The sequence below is a fragment of the Pristiophorus japonicus genome, chromosome 1 (assembly GCF_044704955.1).
Source record: "Pristiophorus japonicus isolate sPriJap1 chromosome 1, sPriJap1.hap1, whole genome shotgun sequence".
NCBI lineage: Eukaryota > Metazoa > Chordata > Chondrichthyes > Pristiophoridae > Pristiophorus > Pristiophorus japonicus.
The window spans coordinates 477030746-477055206 of NC_091977.1; the positions used below are offsets into that span (position 1 = coordinate 477030746).

A 24461-nucleotide genomic window follows, 5' to 3' on the forward strand; every position below is an offset into this window, starting at 1 on the left:
AGTTGGCTATCAGTCAGACAGCGCTCTCGCCTGCTCCCTCACACACAGGGCGGCCGCTACTTGCCGGTCACCTCGCTTCCCTTCCGTGGTCTCGTGCTCTTCTCGGCTTCTTTCTTCGTTACTGTGGCTTCGCGTCCTGCTGTTGCTCGCTCGCTGCTGCTCCGCAATGTCGATTGGATACAAGGAGTGGGCTAGTCCTCAAATAGGTTTTCTCTGATGGTCGTGGAGCAGCTTGGAGACGAGTGCGAAAAGGCGACTGAGAAGCAAACGAGGGTCAACTACAAGAAGCTACTGGGGAGTTAACTCAAATGGTAGAGCGCTTGCTTCGCATGTGAGAGGTAGTGGGATCGATGCCCGCATTCTCCACTCTGCTTTTGGCTCAGGGCAATTCTCCAGAAAGAAACGTGATCTCACGTGTCACTCACTGAGTTCACGGCAGATGGGCCAAAGCCCAGCAAACCATTTTCTGCCATGTCATAAGCAAGACTTCTTGATTTTTGCAAAGATGGATATATGAGATGAGAGAAGCCAAAAGAATTTGTACAGTACATTCAAAAGCAGTTCAGTATGTTTTGCTGCGGTCAGCAATCCCATACATTACATTTGGGTGCTGACGGCAGTTCCGGTCTATACATTTCCTTGCTTTTCAGATCAAGTACAATACGGGATACCTTGTAGTACATTCAACAAAATTACATTACATGTGTCACTATACAGTACACGGAATGGGTGACGGTACGTTTACATTTTTTTCTTTTCAACGTGCATTACGAAACAGACCTTACATTGTACATGGCACTACATAGGTGTTTGCAGATCATGGTGCTCCATGTACACGAAAAAGAAGTTGCAAGTACAGCCCGAGGGGAGTTGTGTACTGATTCCTGCCCCCGGGTTTACCGTGGCAGAAGGCCTTTAAACTGTGGCCCTTCCCCACCGTGCCTTTGCGGCGACTGTACCAATTTTAAGTGCGTCCCTCAGCACGTAATCCTGGATCTTGGATTGCGCCAGTCTGCAACACGCAGACGTGGGCAGCAACACTTCAAAGCACTCAGCACTCCCTTTCAGGCAAAACAAGTTGGCTATCAGTCAGACAGCGCTCTCGCCTGCTCCCTCACACACAGGGCGGCCGCTACTTGCCGGTCACCTCGCTTCCCTTCCGTGGTCTCGTGCTCTTCTCGGCTTCTTTCTTCGTTACTGTGGCTTCGCGTCCTGCTGTTGCTCGCTCGCTGCTGCTCCGCAATGTCGATTGGATACAAGGAGTGGGCTAGTCCTCAAATAGGTTTTCTCTGATGGTCGTGGAGCAGCTTGGAGACGAGTGCGAAAAGGCGACTGAGAAGCAAACGAGGGTCAACTACAAGAAGCTACTGGGGAGTTAACTCAAATGGTAGAGCGCTTGCTTCGCATGTGAGAGGTAGTGGGATCGATGCCCGCATTCTCCACTCTGCTTTTGGCTCAGGGCAATTCTCCAGAAAGAAACGTGATCTCACGTGTCACTCACTGAGTTCACGGCAGATGGGCCAAAGCCCAGCAAACCATTTTCTGCCATGTCATAAGCAAGACTTCTTGATTTTTGCAAAGATGGATATATGAGGTGAGAGAAGCCAAAAGAATTTGTACAGTACATTCAAAAGCAGTTCAGTATGTTTTGCTGCGGTCAGCAATCCCATACATTACATTTGGGTGCTGACGGCAGTTCCGGTCTATACATTTCCTTGCTTTTCAGATCAAGTACAATACGGGATACCTTGTAGTACATTCAACAAAATTACATTACATGTGTCACTATACAGTACACGGAATGGGTGACGGTACGTTTACATTTTTTTCTTTTCAACGTGCATTACGAAACAGACCTTACATTGTACATGGCACTACATAGGTGTTTGCAGATCATGGTGCTCCATGTACACGAAAAAGAAGTTGCAAGTACAGCCCGAGGGGAGTTGTGTACTGATTCCTGCCCCCGGGTTTACCGTGGCAGAAGGCCTTTAAACTGTGGCCCTTCCCCACCGTGCCTTTGCGGCGACTGTACCAATTTTAAGTGCGTCCCTCAGCACGTAATCCTGGATCTTGGATTGCGCCAGTCTGCAACACGCAGACGTGGGCAGCAACACTTCAAAGCACTCAGCACTCCCTTTCAGGCAAAACAAGTTGGCTATCAGTCAGACCGCGCTCTCGCCTGCTCCCTCACACACAGGGCGGCCGCGACTTGCCGGTCACCTCGCTTCCCTTCCGTGGTCTCGTGCTCTTCTCGGCTTCTTTCTTTGTTACTGTGGCTTCGCGTCCTGCTGTTGCTCGCTCGCTGCTGCTCCGCAATGTCGATTGGATACAAGGAGTGGGCCAGTCCTCAAATAGGTTTTCTCTGATGGTCGTGGAGCAGCTTGGAGACGAGTGGGAAAAGGCAACTGAGAAGCAAACGAGGGCAACCTGCAAGAAGTTGCTGGGGAATTAGCTCAAATGTTAGAGCGCTCGTTTAGCATGTGAGAGGTAGCGGGATCGATGCCCGCATTCTCCACTCTGCTTTTGGCTCAGGGCAATTCTCCAGAAAGAAACGTGGTCTCACGTGTCACTGAGTTCACTCCAGATGGGCCAAAGCACAGCAAACTTTTTTCTGCCATGTCATAAGCAAGACTTCTTGATTTTTGCAAAGGTGGATATATGAAGTGAAAGAAGCTAAAAGAACGACTTTTTAGCACTGATTCTTTTTCTGAGCATTTAACTCAGGACCTTCGATTGAGCAGACTGATACGCTGCCTGCTGCACGAAGAAGGCACTTGCCATGCAAGCCGCCAGGCAGCACGACCAAGTAGGGCAGCTTGCAAGGTCTTTAAATTCATAATGCACAGCTTGCAAAAAATCTGCGAGCCTGATAAGAAGTCAAAGCTACACTCTTGTGATTGTTAGTCACACGCGTTTTCCAGGCTGTAAAGAGTAGCTGGTGGTTCACAGTCTCACAGCGCTGCAGCATGGGCTGGTACTGAAGACGCACAGGCCACTCCATGAGGCCAGATGCGTCAACATGCGCTGGGAAAACAATCATCACACAGAAGCATCTTTGCAGCTTCCCTTCGATAGCTCAGTTGGTAGAGCGGAGGACTGTAGTGACAATATGCAGCACGATTATCCTTAGGTTGCTGGTTCAATTGCGGCTTGAAGGAGCTGGTGTTCTTTTGGATTAAGCAGCAATTCACTCAAACCAGCTCTCTTCACTTTATGGTGCATCATGTTGCCCTGAAGACGCAGGACACCACTTTTCTCGTCTCAAACCTTAATGCACTCTGCATCCACCTTCACACAGCTGTTATGCTTGAGCATTTGTGTCTGCTCACCAGCAGAGAGTGCCATTGAGCAGCAACACTTCAAAGCACTCAGCACTCCCTTTCAGGCAAAACTAGTTGGCTATCAGTCAGACAGCGCTCTCGCCTGCTCCCTCACACACAGGGCGGCCGCTACTTGCCGGTCACCTCGCTTCCCTTCCGTGGTCTCGTGCTCTTCTCGGCTTCTTTCTTCGTTACTGTGGCTTCGCGTCCTGCTGTTGCTCGCTCGCTGCTGCTCCGCAATGTCGATTGGATACAAGGAGTGGGCTAGTCCTCAAATAGGTTTTCTCTGATGGTCGTGGAGCAGCTTGGAGACGAGTGCGAAAAGGCGACTGAGAAGCAAACGAGGGTCAACTACAAGAAGCTACTGGGGAGTTAACTCAAATGGTAGAGCGCTTGCTTCGCATGTGAGAGGTAGTGGGATCGATGCCCGCATTCTCCACTCTGCTTTTGGCTCAGGGCAATTCTCCAGAAAGAAACGTGATCTCACGTGTCACTCACTGAGTTCACGGCAGATGGGCCAAAGCCCAGCAAACCATTTTCTGCCATGTCATAAGCAAGACTTCTTGATTTTTGCAAAGATGGATATATGAGGTGAGAGAAGCCAAAAGAATTTGTACAGTACATTCAAAAGCAGTTCAGTATGTTTTGCTGCGGTCAGCAATCCCATACATTACATTTGGGTGCTGACGGCAGTTCCGGTCTATACATTTCCTTGCTTTTCAGATCAAGTACAATACGGGATACCTTGTAGTACATTCAACAAAATTACATTACATGTGTCACTATACAGTACACGGAATGGGTGACGGTACGTTTACATTTTTTTCTTTTCAACGTGCATTACGAAACAGACCTTACATTGTACATGGCACTACATAGGTGTTTGCAGATCATGGTGCTCCATGTACACGAAAAAGAAGTTGCAAGTACAGCCCGAGGGGAGTTGTGTACTGATTCCTGCCCCCGGGTTTACCGTGGCAGAAGGCCTTTAAACTGTGGCCCTTCCCCACCGTGCCTTTGCGGCGACTGTACCAATTTTAAGTGCGTCCCTCAGCACGTAATCCTGGATCTTGGATTGCGCCAGTCTGCAACACGCAGACGTGGGCAGCAACACTTCAAAGCACTCAGCACTCCCTTTCAGGCAAAACAAGTTGGCTATCAGTCAGACCGCGCTCTCGCCTGCTCCCTCACACACAGGGCGGCCGCGACTTGCCGGTCACCTCGCTTCCCTTCCGTGGTCTCGTGCTCTTCTCGGCTTCTTTCTTTGTTACTGTGGCTTCGCGTCCTGCTGTTGCTCGCTCGCTGCTGCTCCGCAATGTCGATTGGATACAAGGAGTGGGCCAGTCCTCAAATAGGTTTTCTCTGATGGTCGTGGAGCAGCTTGGAGACGAGTGGGAAAAGGCAACTGAGAAGCAAACGAGGGCAACCTGCAAGAAGTTGCTGGGGAATTAGCTCAAATGTTAGAGCGCTCGTTTAGCATGTGAGAGGTAGCGGGATCGATGCCCGCATTCTCCACTCTGCTTTTGGCTCAGGGCAATTCTCCAGAAAGAAACGTGGTCTCACGTGTCACTGAGTTCACGCCAGATGGGCCAAAGCACAGCAAACTTTTTTCTGCCATGTCATAAGCAAGACTTCTTGATTTTTGCAAAGGTGGATATATGAAGTGAAAGAAGCTAAAAGAACGACTTTTTAGCACTGATTCTTTTTCTGAGCATTTAACTCAGGACCTTCGATTGAGCAGACTGATACGCTGCCTGCTGCACGAAGAAGGCACTTGCCATGCAAGCCGCCAGGCAGCACGACCAAGTAGGGCAGCTTGCAAGGTCTTTAAATTCATAATGCACAGCTTGCAAAAAATCTGCGAGCCTGATAAGAAGTCAAAGCTACACTCTTGTGATTGTTAGTCACACGCGTTTTCCAGGCTGTAAAGAGTAGCTGGTGGTTCACAGTCTCACAGCGCTGCAGCATGGGCTGGTACTGAAGACGCACAGGCCACTCCATGAGGCCAGATGCATCAACATGCGCTGGGAAAACAATCATCACACAGAAGCATCTTTGCAGCTTCCCTTCGATAGCTCAGTTGGTAGAGCGGAGGACTGTAGTGACAATATGCAGCAAGATTATCCTTAGGTTGCTGGTTCAATTGCGGCTTGAAGGAGCTGGTGTTCTTTTGGATTAAGCAGCAATTCACTCAAACCAGCTCTCTTCACTTTATGGTGCATCATGTTGCCCTGAAGACGCAGGACACCACTTTTCTCGTCTCAAACCTTAATGCACTCTGCATCCACCTTCACACAGCTGTTATGCTTGAGCATTTGTGTCTGCTCACCAGCAGAGAGTGCCATTGAGCAGCAACACTTCAAAGCACTCAGCACTCCCTTTCAGGCAAAACAAGTTGGCTATCAGTCAGACAGCGCTCTCGCCTGCTCCCTCACACACAGGGCGGCCGCTACTTGCCGGTCACCTCGCTTCCCTTCCGTGGTCTCGTGCTCTTCTCGGCTTCTTTCTTCGTTACTGTGGCTTCCCGTCCTGCTGTTGCTCGCTCGCTGCTGCTCCGCAATGTCGATTGGATACAAGGAGTATGCCAGTCCTCAAATAGGTTTTCTCTGATGGTCGTGGAGCAGCTTGGAGACGAGTGCGAAAAGGCGACTGAGAAGCAAACGAGGGTCAACTGCAAGAAGCCACTGGGGAATTAGCTCAAATGGTAGAGCGCTTGCTTCGCATGTGAGAGGTAGCGGGATCGATGCCCGCATTCTCCACTCTGCTTTTGGCTCAGGGCAATTCTCCAGAAAGAAACGGGATCTCACGTGTCACTCACTCAGTTCACGCCAGATGGGCCAAAGCCCAGCAAACCATTTTCTGCCATGTCATAAGCAAGACTTCTTGATTTTTGCAAAGATGGATATATGAGGTGAGAGAAGCCAAAAGAATTTGTACAGTACATTCAAAAGCAGTTCAGTATGTTTAGCTGCGGTCAGCAATCCCATACATTACATTTGGGTGCTGACGGCAGTTCCGTTCTATACATTGCCTTGCTTTTCAGATCAAGTACAATACGGGATACCTTGTCGTACATTCAACAAAATTACATTACATGTGTCACTATACAGTACACGGAATGGGTGACGGTACGTTTACATTTTTTTCTTTTCAACGTGCATTACGAAACAGACCTTACATTGTACATGGCACTTCATAGGTGTTTGCAGATCATGGTGCTCCATGTACACGAAAAAGAAGTTGCAAGTACAGCCCGAGGGGAGTTGTGTACTGATTCCTGCCCCCGGATTTACCGTGGCAGAAGGCCTTTAAACTGTGGCCCTTCCCCACCGTGCCTTTGCGGCGACTGTACCAATTTTAAGTGCGTCCCTCAGCACGTAATCCTGGATCTTGGATTGCGCCAGTCTGCAACACGCAGACGTGGGCAGCAACACTTCAAAGCACTCAGCACTCCCTTTCAGGCAAAACAAGTTGGCTATCAGTCAGACAGCGCTCTCGCCTGCTCCATCACACACAGGGCGGCCGCTACTTGCCGGTCACCTCGCTTCCCTTCCGTGGTCTCGTGCTCTTCTCGGCTTCTTTCTTCGTTACTGTGGCTTCCCGTCCTGCTGTTGCTCGCTCGATGCTGCTCCGCAATGTCGATTGGATACAATGCATTGAAGGAGTGGGCCAATCCTCAAATAGATTTTCTCTGATGGTCGTGGAGCAGCTTGGAGACGAGTGCGAAAAGGCGACTGAGAAGCAAACGAGGGTCAACTGCAAGAAGCCACTGGGGAATTAGCTCAAATGGTAGAGCGCTTGCTTCGCATGTGAGAGGTAGCGGGATCGATGCCCGCATTCTCCACTCTGCTTTTGGCTCAGGGCAATTCTCCAGAAAGAAACGTGATCTCACGTGTCACTCACTCAGTTCACGCCAGATGGGCCAAAGCCCAGCAAACCATTTTCTGCCATGTCATAAGCAAGACTTCTTGATTTTTGCAAAGATGGATATATGAGGTGAGAGAAGCCAAAAGAATTTGTACAGTACATTCAAAAGCAGTTCAGTATGTTTAGCTGCGGTCAGCAATCCCATACATTACATTTGGGTGCTGACGGCAGTTCCGTTCTATACTTTGCCTTGCTTTTCAGATCAAGTACAATACGGGATACCTTGTAGTACATTCAACAAAATTACATTACATGTGTCACTATACAGTACACGGAATGGGTGACGGTACGTTTACATTTTTTTCTTTTCAACGTGCATTACGAAACAGACCTTACATTGTACATGGCACTACATAGGTGTTTGCAGATCATGGTGCTCCATGTACACGAAAAAGAAGTTGCAAGTACAGCCCGAGGGGAGTTGTGTACTGATTCCTGCCCCCGGGTTTACCGTGGCAGAAGGCCTTTAAACTGTGGCCCTTCCCCACCGTGCCTTTGCGGCGACTGTACCAATTTTAAGTGCGTCCCTCAGCACGTAATCCTGGATCTTGGATTGCGCCAGTCTGCAACACGCAGACGTGGGCAGCAACACTTCAAAGCACTCAGCACTCCCTTTCAGGCAAAACAAGTTGGCTATCAGTCAGACAGCGCTCTCGCCTGCTCCCTCACACACAGGGCGGCCGCTACTTGCCGGTCACCTCGCTTCCCTTCCGTGGTCTCGTGCTCTTCTCGGCTTCTTTCTTCGTTACTGTGGCTTCGCGTCCTGCTGTTGCTCGCTCGCTGCTGCTCCGCAATGTCGATTGGATACAAGGAGTGGGCTAGTCCTCAAATAGGTTTTCTCTGATGGTCGTGGAGCAGCTTGGAGACGAGTGCAAAAAGGCGACTGAGAAGCAAACGAGGGTCAACTACAAGAAGCTACTGGGGAGTTAACTCAAATGGTAGAGCGCTTGCTTCGCATGTGAGAGGTAGTGGGATCGATGCCCGCATTCTCCACTCTGCTTTTGGCTCAGGGCAATTCTCCAGAAAGAAACGTGATCTCACGTGTCACTCACTGAGTTCACGGCAGATGGGCCAAAGCCCAGCAAACCATTTTCTGCCATGTCATAAGCAAGACTTCTTGATTTTTGCAAAGATGGATATATGAGGTGAGAGAAGCCAAAAGAATTTGTACAGTACATTCAAAAGCAGTTCAGTATGTTTTGCTGCGGTCAGCAATCCCATACATTACATTTGGGTGCTGACGGCAGTTCCGGTCTATACATTTCCTTGCTTTTCAGATCAAGTACAATACGGGATACCTTGTAGTACATTCAACAAAATTACATTACATGTGTCACTATACAGTACACGGAATGGGTGACGGTACGTTTACATTTTTTTCTTTTCAACGTGCATTACGAAACAGACCTTACATTGTACATGGCACTACATAGGTGTTTGCAGATCATGGTGCTCCATGTACACGAAAAAGAAGTTGCAAGTACAGCCCGAGGGGAGTTGTGTACTGATTCCTGCCCCCGGGTTTACCGTGGCAGAAGGCCTTTAAACTGTGGCCCTTCCCCACCGTGCCTTTGCGGCGACTGTACCAATTTTAAGTGCGTCCCTCAGCACGTAATCCTGGATCTTGGATTGCGCCAGTCTGCAACACGCAGGCGTGGGCAGCAACACTTCAAAGCACTCAGCACTCCCTTTCAGGCAAAACAAGTTGGCTATCAGTCAGACCGCGCTCTCGCCTGCTCCCTCACACACAGGGCGGCCGCGACTTGCCGGTCACCTCGCTTCCCTTCCGTGGTCTCGTGCTCTTCTCGGCTTCTTTCTTTGTTACTGTGGCTTCGCGTCCTGCTGTTGCTCGCTCGCTGCTGCTCCGCAATGTCGATTGGATACAAGGAGTGGGCCAGTCCTCAAATAGGTTTTCTCTGATGGTCGTGGAGCAGCTTGGAGACGAGTGGGAAAAGGCAACTGAGAAGCAAACGAGGGCAACCTGCAAGAAGTTGCTGGGGAATTAGCTCAAATGTTAGAGCGCTCGTTTAGCATGTGAGAGGTAGCGGGATCGATGCCCGCATTCTCCACTCTGCTTTTGGCTCAGGGCAATTCTCCAGAAAGAAACGTGGTCTCACGTGTCACTGAGTTCACGCCAGATGGGTCAAAGCACAGCAAACTTTTTTCTGCCATGTCATAAGCAAGACTTCTTGATTTTTGCAAAGGTGGATATATGAAGTGAAAGAAGCTAAAAGAACGACTTTTTAGCACTGATTCTTTTTCTGAGCATTTAACTCAGGACCTTCGATTGAGCAGACTGATACGCTGCCTGCTGCACGAAGAAGGCACTTGCCATGCAAGCCGCCAGGCAGCACGACCAAGTAGGGCAGCTTGCAAGGTCTTTAAATTCATAATGCACAGCTTGCAAAAAATCTGCGAGCCTGATAAGAAGTCAAAGCTACACTCTTGTGATTGTTAGTCACACGCGTTTTCCAGGCTGTAAAGAGTAGCTGGCGGTTCACAGTCTCACAGCGCTGCAGCATGGGCTGGTACTGAAGACGCACAGGCCACTCCATGAGGCCAGATGCGTCAACATGCGCTGGGAAAACAATCATCACACAGAAGCATCTTTGCAGCTTCCCTTCGATAGCTCAGTTGGTAGAGCGGAGGACTGTAGTGACAATATGCAGCAAGATTATCCTTAGGTTGCTGGTTCAATTCTTGCTCGAAGGAGCTGGTGTTCTTTTGGATTAAGCAGCAATTCACTCAAACCAGCTCTCTTCACTTTATGGTGCATCATGTTGCCCTGAAGACGCAGGACACCACTTTTCTCGTCTCAAACCTTAATGCACTCTGCATCCACCTTCACACAGCTGTTATGCTTGAGCATTTGTGTCTGCTCACCAGCAGAGAGTGCCATTGAGCAGCAACACTTCAAAGCACTCAGCACTCCCTTTCAGGCAAAACAAGTTGGCTATCAGTCAGACAGCGCTCTCGCCTGCTCCCTCACACACAGGGCGGCCGCTACTTGCCGGTCACCTCGCTTCCCTTCCGTGGTCTCGTGCTCTTCTCGGCTTCTTTCTTCGTTACTGTGGCTTCCCGTCCTGCTGTTGCTCGCTCGATGCTGCTCCGCATTGAAGGAGTGGGCCAATCCTCAAATAGGTTTTCTCTGATGGTCGTGGAGCAGCTTGGAGACGAGTGCGAAAAGGCGACTGAGAAGCAAACGAGGGTCAACTGCAAGAAGCCACTGGGGAATTAGCTCAAATGGTAGAGCGCTTGCTTCGCAGGTGAGAGGTAGCGGGATCGATGCCCGCATTCTCCACTCTGCTTTTGGCTCAGGGCAATTCTCCAGAAAGAAACGTGATCTCACGTGTCACTCACTCAGTTCACGCCAGATGGGCCAAAGCCCAGCAAACCATTTTCTGCCATGTCATAAGCAAGACTTCTTGATTTTTGCAAAGATGGATATATGAGGTGAGAGAAGCCAAAAGAATTTGTACAGTACATTCAAAAGCAGTTCAGTATGTTTAGCTGCGGTCAGCAATCCCATACATTACATTTGGGTGCTGACGGCAGTTCCGTTCTATACATTGCCTTGCTTTTCAGATCAAGTACAATACGGGATACCTTGTAGTACATTCAACAAAATTACATTACATGTGTCACTATACAGTACACGGAATGGGTGACGGTACGTTTACATTTTTTTCTTTTCAACGTGCATTACGAAACAGACCTTACATTGTACATGGCACTACATAGGTGTTTGCAGATCATGGTGCTCCATGTACACGAAAAAGAAGTTGCAAGTACAGCCCGAGGGGAGTTGTGTACTGATTCCTGCCCCCGGATTTACCGTGGCAGAAGGCCTTTAAACTGTGGCCCTTCCCCACCGTGCCTTTGCGGCGACTGTACCAATTTTAAGTGCGTCCCTCAGCACGTAATCCTGGATCTTGGATTGCGCCAGTCTGCAACACGCAGACGTGGGCAGCAACACTTCAAAGCACTCAGCACTCCCTTTCAGGCAAAACAAGTTGGCTATCAGTCAGACAGCGCTCTCGCCTGCTCCCTCACACACAGGGCGGCCGCTACTTGCCGGTCACCTCGCTTCCCTTCCGTGGTCTCGTGCTCTTCTCGGCTTCTTTCTTCGTTACTGTGGCTTCGCGTCCTGCTGTTGCTCGCTCGCTGCTGCTCCGCAATGTCGATTGGATACAAGGAGTGGGCTAGTCCTCAAATAGGTTTTCTTTGATGGTCGTGGAGCAGCTTGGAGACGAGTGGGAAAAGGCGACTGAGAAGCAAACGAGGGCAACCTGCAAGAAGCTGCTGGGGAATTAGCTCAAATGGTAGAGCGCTCGCTTAGCATGTGAGAGGTAGTGGGATCGATGCCCGCATTCTCCACTTTGCTTTTGGCTCAGGGCAATTCTCCAGAAAGAAACGTGGTCTCACGTGTCACTGAGTTCACGCCAGATGGGCCAAAGCACAGCAAACTTTTTTCTGCCATGTCATAAGCAAGACTTCTTGATTTTTGCAAAGGTGGATATATGAAGTGAAAGAAGCGAAAAGAACGACTTTTTAGCACTGATTCCTTTTCTGAGCATTTGACTCAGGACCTTCGATTGAGCAGACTGATACGCTGCCTGCTGCACGAAGAAGGCACTTGCCATGCAAGCCGCCAGGCAGCACGACCAAGTAGGGCAGCTTGCAAGGTCTTTAAATTCATAATGCACAGCTTGCAAAAAATCTGCAAGCCTAATAAGAAGTCAAAGCTACACTCTTGTGATTGTTAGTCACACGCGTTTTCCAGGCTGTAAAGAGTAGCTGGCGGTTCACAGTCTCACAGCGCTGCAGCATGGGCTGGTACTGAAGACGCACAGGCCACTCCATGAGGCCAGATGCGTCAACATGCGCTGGAAAAACAATCATCACACAGAAGCATCTTTGCAGCTTTCCTTTGATAGCTCAGTTGGTAGTGCAGAGGACTGTAGTAGCAATATGCAGCAAGATCATCCTTAGGTTGCTGGTTCAATTCTTGCTCGAAGGAGCTGGTGTTCTTTTGGATTAAGCAGCAATTCACTCAAACCAGCTCTCTTCACTTTATGGTGCATCATGTTGCCCTGAAGACGCAGGACACCACTTTTCTCGTCTCAAACCTTAATGCACTCTGCATCCACCTTCACACAGCTGTTATGCTTGAGCATTTGTGTCTGCTCACCAGCAGAGAGTGCCATTGAGCAGCAACACTTCAAAGCACTCAGCACTCCCTTTCAGGCAAAACAAGTTGGCTATCAGTCAGACAGCGCTCTCGCCTGCTCCCTCACACACAGGGCGGCCGCTACTTGCCGGTCACCTCGCTTCCCTTCCGTGGTCTCGTGCTCTTCTCGGCTTCTTTCTTCGTTACTGTGGCTTCCCGTCCTGCTGTTGCTCGCTCGATGCTGCTCCGCAATGTCGATTGGATACAATGCATTGAAGGAGTGGGCCAATCCTCAAATAGGTTTTCTCTGATGGTCGTGGAGCAGCTTGGAGACGAGTGCGAAAAGGCGACTGAGAAGCAAAGGAGGGTCAACTGCAAGAAGCTACTGGGGAATTAGCTCAAATGGTAGAGCGCTTGCTTCGCATGTGAGAGGTAGCGGGATCGATGCCCGCATTCTCCACTCTGCTTTTGGCTCAGGGCAATTCTCCAGAAAGAAACGTGATCTCACGTGTCACTCACTGAGTTCACGGCAGATGGGCCAAAGCCCAGCAAACCATTTTCTGCCATGTCATAAGCAAGACTTCTTGATTTTTGCAAAGATAGATATATGAGGTGCGAGAAGCCAAAAGAATTTGTACAGTACATTCAAAAGCAGTTCAGTATGTTTAGCTGCGGTCAGCAATCCCATACATTACATTTGGGTGCTGACGGCAGTTCCGTTCTATACATTTCCTTGCTTTTCAGATCAAGTACAATACGGGATACCTTGTAGTACATTCAACAAAATTACATTACATGTGTCACTATACAGTACACGGAATGGGTGACGGTACGTTTACATTTTTTCCTTTTCAACGTGCATTACGAAACAGACCTTACATTGTACATGGCACTACATAGGTGTTTGCAGATCATGGTGCTCCATGTACACGAAAAAGAAGTTGCAAGTACAGCCCGAGGGGAGTTGTGTACTGATTCCTGCCCCCGGGTTTACCGTGGCAGAAGGCCTTTAAACTGTGGCCCTTACCCACCGTGCCTTTGCGGCGACAGTACCAGTTTTAAGTGCGTCCCTCAGCACGTAATCCTGGATCTTGGATTGCGCCAGTCTGCAACACGCAGACGTGGGCAGCAACACTTCAAAGCACTCAGCACTCCCTTTCAGGCAAAACAAGTTGGCTATCAGTCAGACAGCGCTCTCGCCTGCTCCCTCACACACAGGGCGGCCGCTACTTGCCGGTCACCTCGCTTCCCTTCCGCGGTCTCGTGCTCTTCTCGGCTTCTTTCTTCGTTACTGTGGCTTCGCGTCCTGCTGTTGCTCGCTCGCTGCTGCTCCGCAATGTCGATTGGATACAAGGAGTGGGCCAGTCCTCAAATAGGTTTTCTCTGATGGTCGTGGAGCTTCTTGGAGACGAGTGTGAAAAGGCGACTGAGAAGCAAACGAGGGCAACCTGCAAGAAGCTGCTGGGGAATTAGCTCAAATGGTAGAGCGCTCGCTTAGCATGTGAGAGGTTGCGGGATCGATGCCCGCATTCTCCACTCTGCTTTTGGCTCAGGGCAATTCTCCTGAAAGAAACGTGGTCTCACGTGTCACTGAGTTCACGCCAGATGGGCCAAAGCACAGCAAACTTTTTTCTGCCACGTCATAAGCAAGACTTCTTGATTTTTGCAAAGGTGGATATATGAAGTGAAAGAAGCTAAAAGAACGACTTTTTAGCACTGATTCCTTTTCTGAGCATTTGACTCAGGACCTTCGATTGAGCAGACTGATACGCTGCCTGCTGCACGAAGAAGGCACTTGCCATGCAAGCCGCCAGGCAGCACGACCAAGTAGGGCAGCTTGCAAGGTCTTTAAATTCATAATGCACAGCTTGCAAAAAATCTGCGAGCCTAATAAGAAGTCAAAGCTACACTCTTGTGATTGTTAGTCACACGCGTTTTCCAGGCTGTAAAGAGTAGCTGGCGGTTCACAGTCTCACAGCGCTGCAGCATGGGCTGGTACTGAAGACGCACAGGCCACTCCATGAGGCCAGATGCGTCAACATGCGCTGGGAAAACAATCATCACACAGAAGCATCTTTGCAGCTTTCCTTTGATAGCTCAGTTGGTAGTGCAGAGGACTGTAGTAGCAGTATGCAGCAAGATCATCCTTAGGTTGCTGGTTCAATTCTTGCTCGAAGGAGCTGGTGTTCTTTTGGATTAAGCAGCAATTCACTCAAACCAGCTCTCTTCACTTTATGGTGCATCATGTTGCCCTGAAGACGCAGGACACCACTTTTCTCGTCTCAAACCTTAATGCACTCTGCATCCACCTTCACACAGCTGTTATGCTTGAGCATTTGTGTCTGCTCACCAGCAGAGAGTGCCATTGAGCAGCAACACTTCAAAGCACTCAGCACTCCCTTTCAGGCAAAACAAGTTGGCTATCAGTCAGACAGCGCTCTCGCCTGCTCCCTCACACACAGGGCGGCCGCTACTTGCCGGTCACCTCGCTTCCCTTCCGTGGTCTCGTGCTCTTCTCGGCTTCTTTCTTCATTACTGTGGCTTCCCGTCCTGCTGTTGCTCGCTCGATGCTGCTCCGCAATGTCGATTGGATACAATGCATTGAAGGAGTGGGCCAATCCTCAAATAGGTTTTCTCTGATGGTCGTGGAGCAGCTTGGAGACGAGTGCGAAAAGGCGACTGAGAATCAAACGAGGGTCAACTGCAAGAAGCTACTGGGGAATTAGCTCAAATGGTAGAGCGCTTGCTTCGCATGTGAGAGGTAGCGGGATCGATGCCCGCATTCTCCACTCTGCTTTTGGCTCAGGGCAATTCTCCAGAAAGAAACGTGATCTCACGTGTCACTCACTGAGTTCACGGCAGATGGGCCAAAGCCCAGCAAACCATTTTCTGCCATGTCATAAGCAAGACTTCTTGATTTTTGCAAAGATGGATATATGAGGTGCGAGAAGCCAAAAGAATTTGTACAGTACATTCAAAAGCAGTTCAGTATGTTTAGCTGCGGTCAGCAATCCCATACATTACATTTGGGTGCTGACGGCAGTTCCGTTCTATACATTTCCTTGCTTTTCAGATCAAGTACAATACGGGATACCTTGTAGTACATTCAACAAAATTACATTACATGTGTCACTATACAGTACACGGAATGGGTGACGGTACGTTTACATTTTTTTCTTTTCAACGTGCATTACGAAACAGACCTTACATTGAACATGGCACTACATAGGTGTTTGCAGATCATGGTGCTCCATGTACACGAAAAAGAAGTTGCAAGTACAGCCCGAGGGGAGTTGTGTACTGATTCCTGCCCCCGGATTTACCGTGGCAGAAGGCCTTTAAACTGTGGCCCTTCCCCACCGTGCCTTTGCGGCGACTGTACCAATTTTAAGTGCGTCCCTCAGCACGTAATCCTGGATCTTGGATTGCGCCAGTCTGCAACACGCAGACGTGGGCAGCAACACTTCAAAGCACTCAGCACTCCCTTTCAGGCAAAACAAGTTGGCTATCAGTCAGACAGCGCTCTCGCCTGCTCCATCACACACAGGGCGGCCGCTACTTGCCGGTCACCTCGCTTCCCTTCCGTGGTCTCGTGCTCTTCTCGGCTTCTTTCTTCGTTACTGTGGCTTCCCGTCCTGCTGTTGCTCGCTCGATGCTGCTCCGCAATGTCGATTGGATACAATGCATTGAAGGAGTGGGCCAATCCTCAAATAGATTTTCTCTGATGGTCGTGGAGCAGCTTGGAGACGAGTGCGAAAGGGCGACTGAGAAGCAAACGAGGGTCAACTGCAAGAAGCCACTGGGGAATTAGTTCAAATGGTAGAGCGCTTGCTTCGCATGTGAGAGGTAGCGGGATCGATGCCCGCATTCTCCACTCTGCTTTTGGCTCAGGGCAATTCTCCAGAAAGAAACGTGATCTCACGTGTCACTCACTCAGTTCACGCCAGATGGGCCAAAGCCCAGCAAACCATTTTCTGCCATGTCATAAGCAAGACTTCTTGATTTTTGCAAAGATGGATATATGAGGTGAGAGAAGCCAAAAGAATTTGTACAGTACATTCAAAAGCAGTTCAGTATGTTTAGCTGCGGTCAGCAATCCCATACATTACATTTGGGTGCTGACGGCAGTTCCGTTCTATACATTGCCTTGCTTTTCAGATCAAGTACAATACGGGATACCTTGTAGTACATTCAACAAAATTACATTACATGTGTCACTATACAGTACACGGAATGGGTGACGGTACGTTTACATTTTTTTCTTTTCAACGTGCATTACGAAACAGACCTTACATTGTACATGGCACTACATAGGTGTTTGCAGATCATGGTGCTCCATGTACACGAAAAAGAAGTTGCAAGTACAGCCCGAGGGGAGTTGTGTACTGATTCCTGCCCCCGGGTTTACCGTGGCAGAAGGCCTTTAAACTGTGGCCCTTCCCCACCGTGCCTTTGCGGCGACTGTACCAATTTTAAGTGCGTCCCTCAGCACGTAATCCTGGATCTTGGATTGCGCCAGTCTGCAACACGCAGACGTGGGCAGCAACACTTCAAAGCACTCAGCACTCCCTTTCAGGCAAAACAAGTTGGCTATCAGTCAGACAGCGCTCTCGCCTGCTCCCTCACACACAGGGCGGCCGCTACTTGCCGGTCACCTCGCTTCCCTTCCGTGGTCTCGTGCTCTTCTCGGCTTCTTTCTTCGTTACTGTGGCTTCGCGTCCTGCTGTTGCTCGCTCGCTGCTGCTCCGCAATGTCGATTGGATACAAGGAGTGGGCTAGTCCTCAAATAGGTTTTCTCTGATGGTCGTGGAGCAGCTTGGAGACGAGTGCAAAAAAGCGACTGAGAAGCAAACGAGGGTCAACTACAAGAAGCTACTGGGGAGTTAACTCAAATGGTAGAGCGCTTGCTTCGCATGTGAGAGGTAGTGGGATCGATGCCCGCATTCTCCACTCTGCTTTTGGCTCAGGGCAATTCTCCAGAAAGAAACGTGATCTCACGTGTCACTCACTGAGTTCACGGCAGATGGGCCAAAGCCCAGCAAACCATTTTCTGCCATGTCATAAGCAAGACTTCTTGATTTTTGCAAAGATGGATATATGAGGTGAGAGAAGCCAAAATAATTTGTACAGTACATTCAAAAGCAGTTCAGTATGTTTTGCTGCGGTCAGCAATCCCATACATTACATTTGGGTGCTGACGGCAGTTCCGGTCTATACATTTCCTTGCTTTTCAGATCAAGTACAATACGGGATACCTTGTAGTACATTCAACAAAATTACATTACATGTGTCACTATACAGTACACGGAATGGGTGACGGTACGTTTACATTTTTTTCTTTTCAACGTGCATTACGAAACAGACCTTACATTGTACATGGCACTACATAGGTGTTTGCAGATCATGGTGCTCCATGTACACGAAAAAGAAGTTGCAAGTACAGCCCGAGGGGAGTTGTGTACTGATTCCTGCCCCCGGGTTTACCGTGGCAGAAGGCCTTTAAACTGTGGCCCTTACCCACCGTGCCTTTGCGGCGACAGTACCAGTTTTAAGTGCGTCCCTCAGCACGTAATCCTGGATCTTGGATTGCGCCAGTCTGCAACACGCAGACGTGGGCAGCAACACTTCAAAGCACTCAGCACTCCCTTTCAGGCAAAACAAGTTGGCTATCAGTCAGACAGCGCTCTCGCCTGCTCCATCACACACAGGGCGGCCGCTACTTGCCGGTCACCTCGCTTCCCTTCCGTGGTCTCGTGCTCTTCTCGGCTTCTTTCTTCGTTACTGTGGCTTCCCGTCCTGCTGTTGCTCGCTCGATGCTGCTCCGCAATGTCGATTGGATACAATGCATTGAAGGAGTGGGCCAATCCTCAAATAGATTTTCTCTGATGGTCGTGGAGCAGCTTGGAGACGAGTGCGAAAGGGCGACTGAGAAGCAAACGAGGGTCAACTGCAAGAAGCCACTGGGGAATTAGCTCAAATGGTAGAGCGCTTGCTTCGCATGTGAGAGGTAGCGGGATCGATGCCCGCATTCTCCACTCTGCTTTTGGCTCAGGGCAATTCTCCAGAAAGAAACGTGATCTCACGTGTCACTCACTCAGTTCACGCCAGATGGGCCAAAGCCCAGCAAACCATTTTCTGCCATGTCATAAGCAAGACTTCTTGATTTTTGCAAAGATGGATATATGAGGTGAGAGAAGCCAAAAGAATTTGTACAGTACATTCAAAAGCAGTTCAGTATGTTTAGCTGCGGTCAGCAATCCCATACATTACATTTGGGTGCTGACGGCAGTTCCGTTCTATACATTGCCTTGCTTTTCAGATCAAGTACAATACGGGATACCTTGTAGTACATTCAACAAAATTACATTACATGTGTCACTATACAGTACACGGAATGGGTGACGGTACGTTTACATTTTTTTCTTTTCAACGTGCATTACGAAACAGACCTTACATTGTACATGGCACTACATAGGTGTTTGCAGATCATGGTGCTCCATGTACACGAAAAAGAAGTTGCAAGTACAGCCCGAGGGGAGTTGTGTACTGATTCCTGCCCCCGGGTTTACCGTGGCAGAAGGCCTTTAAACTGTGGCCCTTCCCCACCGTGCCTTTGCGGCGACTGTACCAATTTTAAGTGCGTCCCTCAGCACGTAATCCTGGATCTTGGATTGCGCCAGTCTGCAACACGCAGACGTGGGCAGCAACACTTCAAAGCACTCAGCACTCCCTTTCAGGCAAAACAAGTTGGCTATCAGTCAGACAGCGCTCTCGCCTGCTCCCTCACACACAGGGCGGCCGCTACTTGCCGGTCACCTCGCTTCCCTTCCGTGGTCTCGTGCTCTTCTCGGCTTCTTTCTTCGTTACTGTGGCTTCGCGTCCTGCTGTTGCTCGCTCGCTGCTGCTCCGCAATGTCGATTGGATACAAGGAGTGGGCTAGTCCTCAAATAGGTTTTCTCTGATGGTCGTGGAGCAGCTTGGAGACGAGTGCAAAAAAGCGACTGAGAAGCAAACGAGGGTCAACTACAAGAAGCTACTGGGGAGTTAACTCAAATGGTAGAGCGCTTGCTTCGCATGTGAGAGGTAGTGGGATCGATGCCCGCATTCTCCACTCTGCTTTTGGCTCAGGGCAATTCTCCAGAAAGAAACGTGATCTCACGTGTCACTCACTGAGTTCACGGCAGATGGGCCAAAGCCCAGCAAACCATTTTCTGCCATGTCATAAGCAAGACTTCTTGATTTTTGCAAAGATGGATATATGAGGTGAGAGAAGCCAAAATAATTTGTACAGTACATTCAAAAGCAGTTCAGTATGTTTTGCTGCGGTCAGCAATCCCATACATTACATTTGGGTGCTGACGGCAGTTCCGGTCTATACATTTCCTTGCTTTTCAGATCAAGTACAATACGGGATACCTTGTAGTACATTCAACAAAATTACATTACATGTGTCACTATACAGTACACGGAATGGGTGACGGTACGTTTACATTTTTTTCTTTTCAACGTGCATTACGAAACAGACCTTACATTGTACATGGCACTACATAGGTGTTTGCAGATCATGGTGCTCCATGTACACGAAAAAGAAGTTGCAAGTACAGCCCGAGGGGAGTTGTGTACTGATTCCTGCCCCCGGGTTTACCGTGGCAGAAGGCCTTTAAACTGTGGCCCTTACCCACCGTGCCTTTGCGGCGACAGTACCAGTTTTAAGTGCGTCCCTCAGCACGTAATCCTGGATCTTGGATTGCGCCAGTCTGCAACACGCAGACGTGGGCAGCAACACTTCAAAGCACTCAGCACTCCCTTTCAGGCAAAACAAGTTGGCTATCAGTCAGACAGCGCTCTCGCCTGCTCCCTCACACACAGGGCGGCCGCTACTTGCCGGTCACCTCGCTTCCCTTCCGCGGTCTCGTGCTCTTCTCGGCTTCTTTCTTCGTTACTGTGGCTTCGCGTCCTGCTGTTGCTCGCTCGCTGCTGCTCCGCAATGTCGATTGGATACAAGGAGTGGGCCAGTCCTCAAATAGGTTTTCTCTGATGGTCGTGGAGCTTCTTGGAGACGAGTGTGAAAAGGCGACTGAGAAGCAAACGAGGGCAACCTGCAAGAAGCTGCTGGGGAATTAGCTCAAATGGTAGAGCGCTCGCTTAGCATGTGAGAGGTTGCGGGATCGATGCCCGCATTCTCCACTCTGCTTTTGGCTCAGGGCAATTCTCCTGAAAGAAACGTGGTCTCACGTGTCACTGAGTTCACGCCAGATGGGCCAAAGCACAGCAAACTTTTTTCTGCCACGTCATAAGCAAGACTTCTTGATTTTTGCAAAGGTGGATATATGAAGTGAAAGAAGCTAAAAGAACGACTTTTTAGCACTGATTCCTTTTCTGAGCATTTGACTCAGGACCTTCGATTGAGCAGACTGATACGCTGCCTGCTGCACGAAGAAGGCACTTGCCATGCAAGCCGCCAGGCAGCACGACCAAGTAGGGCAGCTTGCAAGGTCTTTAAATTCATAATGCACAGCTTGCAAAAAATCTGCGAGCCTAATAAGAAGTCAAAGCTACACTCTTGTGATTGTTAGTCACACGCGTTTTCCAGGCTGTAAAGAGTAGCTGGCGGTTCACAGTCTCACAGCGCTGCAGCATGGGCTGGTACTGAAGACGCACAGGCCACTCCATGAGGCCAGATGCGTCAACATGCGCTGGGAAAACAATCATCACACAGAAGCATCTTTGCAGCTTTCCTTTGATAGCTCAGTTGGTAGTGCAGAGGACTCTAGTAGCAGTATGCAGCAAGATCATCCTTAGGTTGCTGGTTCAATTCTTGCTCGAAGGAGCTGGTGTTCTTTTGGATTAAGCAGCAATTCACTCAAACCAGCTCTCTTCACTTTATGGTGCATCATGTTGCCCTGAAGACGCAGGACACCACTTTTCTCGTCTCAAACCTTAATGCACTCTGCATCCACCTTCACACAGCTGTTATGCTTGAGCATTTGTGTCTGCTCACCAGCAGAGAGTGCCATTGAGCAGCAACACTTCAAAGCACTCAGCACTCCCTTTCAGGCAAAACAAGTTGGCTATCAGTCAGACAGCGCTCTCGCCTGCTCCCTCACACACAGGGCGGCCGCTACTTGCCGGTCACCTCGCTTCCCTTCCGTGGTCTCGTGCTCTTCTCGGCTTCTTTCTTCATTACTGTGGCTTCCCGTCCTGCTGTTGCTCGCTCGATGCTGCTCCGCAATGTCGATTGGATACAATGCATTGAAGGAGTGGGCCAATCCTCAAATAGGTTTTCTCTGATGGTCGTGGAGCAGCTTGGAGACGAGTGCGAAAAGGCGACTGAGAATCAAACGAGGGTCAACTGCAAGAAGCTACTGGGGAATTAGCTCAAATGGTAGAGCGCTTGCTTCGCATGTGAGAGGTAGCGGGATCGATGCCCGCATTCTCCACTCTGCTTTTGGCTCAGGGCAATTCTCCAGAAAGAAACGTGATCTCACGTGTCACTCACTGAGTTCACGGCAGATGGGCCAAAGCCCAGCAAACCATTTTCTGCCATGTCATAAGCAAGACTTCTTGATTTTTGCAAAGATGGATATATGAGGTGCGAGAAGCCAAAAGAATTTGTACAGTACATTCAAAAGCAGTTCAGTATGTTTAGCTGCGGTCAGCAATCCCATACATTACATTTGGGTGCTGACGGCAGTTCCGTTCTATACATTTCCTTGCTTTTCAGATCAAGTACAATACGGGATACCTTGTAGTACATTCAACAAAATTACATTACATGTGTCACTATACAGTACACGGAATGGGTGACGGTACGTTTACATTTTTTTCTTTTCAACGTGCATTACGAAACAGACCTTACATTGAACATGGCACTACATAGGTGTTTGCAGATCATGGTGCTCCATGTACACGAAAAAGAAGTTGCAAGTACAGCCCGAGGGGAGTTGTGTACTGATTCCTGCCCCCGGATTTACCGTGGCAGAAGGCCTTTAAACTGTGGCCCTTCCCCACCGTGCCTTTGCGGCGACTGTACCAATTTTAAGTGCGTCCCTCAGCACGTAATCCTGGATCTTGGATTGCGCCAGTCTGCAACACGCAGACGTGGGCAGCAACACTTCAAAGCACTCAGCACTCCCTTTCAGGCAAAACAAGTTGGCTATCAGTCAGACAGCGCTCTCGCCTGCTCCATCACACACAGGGCGGCCGCTACTTGCCGGTCACCTCGCTTCCCTTCCGTGGTCTCGTGCTCTTCTCGGCTTCTTTCTTCGTTACTGTGGCTTCCCGTCCTGCTGTTGCTCGCTCGATGCTGCTCCGCAATGTCGATTGGATACAATGCATTGAAGGAGTGGGCCAATCCTCAAATAGATTTTCTCTGATGGTCGTGGAGCAGCTTGGAGACGAGTGCGAAAGGGCGACTGAGAAGCAAACGAGGGTCAACTGCAAGAAGCCACTGGGGAATTAGCTCAAATGGTAGAGCGCTTGCTTCGCATGTGAGAGGTAGCGGGATCGATGCCCGCATTCTCCACTCTGCTTTTGGCTCAGGGCAATTCTCCAGAAAGAAACGTGATCTCACGTGTCACTCACTCAGTTCACGCCAGATGGGCCAAAGCCCAGCAAACCATTTTCTGCCATGTCATAAGCAAGACTTCTTGATTTTTGCAAAGATGGATATATGAGGTGAGAGAAGCCAAAAGAATTTGTACAGTACATTCAAAAGCAGTTCAGTATGTTTAGCTGCGGTCAGCAATCCCATACATTACATTTGGGTGCTGACGGCAGTTCCGTTCTATACATTGCCTTGCTTTTCAGATCAAGTACAATACGGGATACCTTGTAGTACATTCAACAAAATTACATTACATGTGTCACTATACAGTACACGGAATGGGTGACGGTACGTTTACATTTTTTTCTTTTCAACGTGCATTACGAAACAGACCTTACATTGTACATGGCACTACATAGGTGTTTGCAGATCATGGTGCTCCATGTACACGAAAAAGAAGTTGCAAGTACAGCCCGAGGGGAGTTGTGTACTGATTCCTGCCCCCGGGTTTACCGTGGCAGAAGGCCTTTAAACTGTGGCCCTTCCCCACCGTGCCTTTGCGGCGACTGTACCAATTTTAAGTGCGTCCCTCAGCACGTAATCCTGGATCTTGGATTGCGCCAGTCTGCAACACGCAGACGTGGGCAGCAACACTTCAAAGCACTCAGCACTCCCTTTCAGGCAAAACAAGTTGGCTATCAGTCAGACAGCGCTCTCGCCTGCTCCCTCACACACAGGGCGGCCGCTACTTGCCGGTCACCTCGCTTCCCTTCCGTGGTCTCGTGCTCTTCTCGGCTTCTTTCTTCGTTACTGTGGCTTCGCGTCCTGCTGTTGCTCGCTCGCTGCTGCTCCGCAATGTCGATTGGATACAAGGAGTGGGCTAGTCCTCAAATAGGTTTTCTCTGATGGTCGTGGAGCAGCTTGGAGACGAGTGCGAAAAAGCGACTGAGAAGCAAACGAGGGTCAACTACAAGAAGCTACTGGGGAGTTAACTCAAATGGTAGAGCGCTTGCTTCGCATGTGAGAGGTAGTGGGATCGATGCCCGCATTCTCCACTCTGCTTTTGGCTCAGGGCAATTCTCCAGAAAGAAACGTGATCTCACGTGTCACTCACTGAGTTCACGGCAGATGGGCCAAAGCCCAGCAAACCATTTTCTGCCATGTCATAAGCAAGACTTCTTGATTTTTGCAAAGATGGATATATGAGGTGAGAGAAGCCAAAATAATTTGTACAGTACATTCAAAAGCAGTTCAGTATGTTTTGCTGCGGTCAGCAATCCCATACATTACATTTGGGTGCTGACGGCAGTTCCGGTCTATACATTTCCTTGCTTTTCAGATCAAGTACAATACGGGATACCTTGTAGTACATTCAACAAAATTACATTACATGTGTCACTATACAGTACACGGAATGGGTGACGGTACGTTTACATTTTTTTCTTTTCAACGTGCATTACGAAACAGACCTTACATTGTACATGGCACTACATAG

At 49.3% G+C, this 24461-nt stretch overlaps 5 non-coding genes across 5 annotated transcripts; all 5 read left to right on the forward strand.

The window, feature by feature from the left end:
- Positions 1–3068: 3068 nt before the first annotated feature.
- trnay-gua (transfer RNA tyrosine (anticodon GUA)) lies at positions 3069–3161 on the forward strand. The gene is made up of 2 exons: positions 3069–3105; positions 3126–3161. It is a non-coding gene; the product is annotated as a tRNA-Tyr (tRNA).
- Positions 3162–5388: 2227 nt separating this feature from the next.
- trnay-gua (transfer RNA tyrosine (anticodon GUA)) lies at positions 5389–5481 on the forward strand. The gene is made up of 2 exons: positions 5389–5425; positions 5446–5481. It is a non-coding gene; the product is annotated as a tRNA-Tyr (tRNA).
- A 4388-nt stretch (positions 5482–9869) lies between these two features.
- Positions 9870–9962, forward strand: trnay-gua (transfer RNA tyrosine (anticodon GUA)). The gene is made up of 2 exons: positions 9870–9906; positions 9927–9962. It is a non-coding gene; the product is annotated as a tRNA-Tyr (tRNA).
- A 3921-nt stretch (positions 9963–13883) lies between these two features.
- trnaa-agc (transfer RNA alanine (anticodon AGC)) lies at positions 13884–13956 on the forward strand. Its single transcript has one exon. It is a non-coding gene; the product is annotated as a tRNA-Ala (tRNA).
- A 6578-nt stretch (positions 13957–20534) lies between these two features.
- On the forward strand, positions 20535–20607 carry trnaa-agc (transfer RNA alanine (anticodon AGC)). Its single transcript has one exon. It is a non-coding gene; the product is annotated as a tRNA-Ala (tRNA).
- Positions 20608–24461: the final 3854 nt, after the last annotated feature.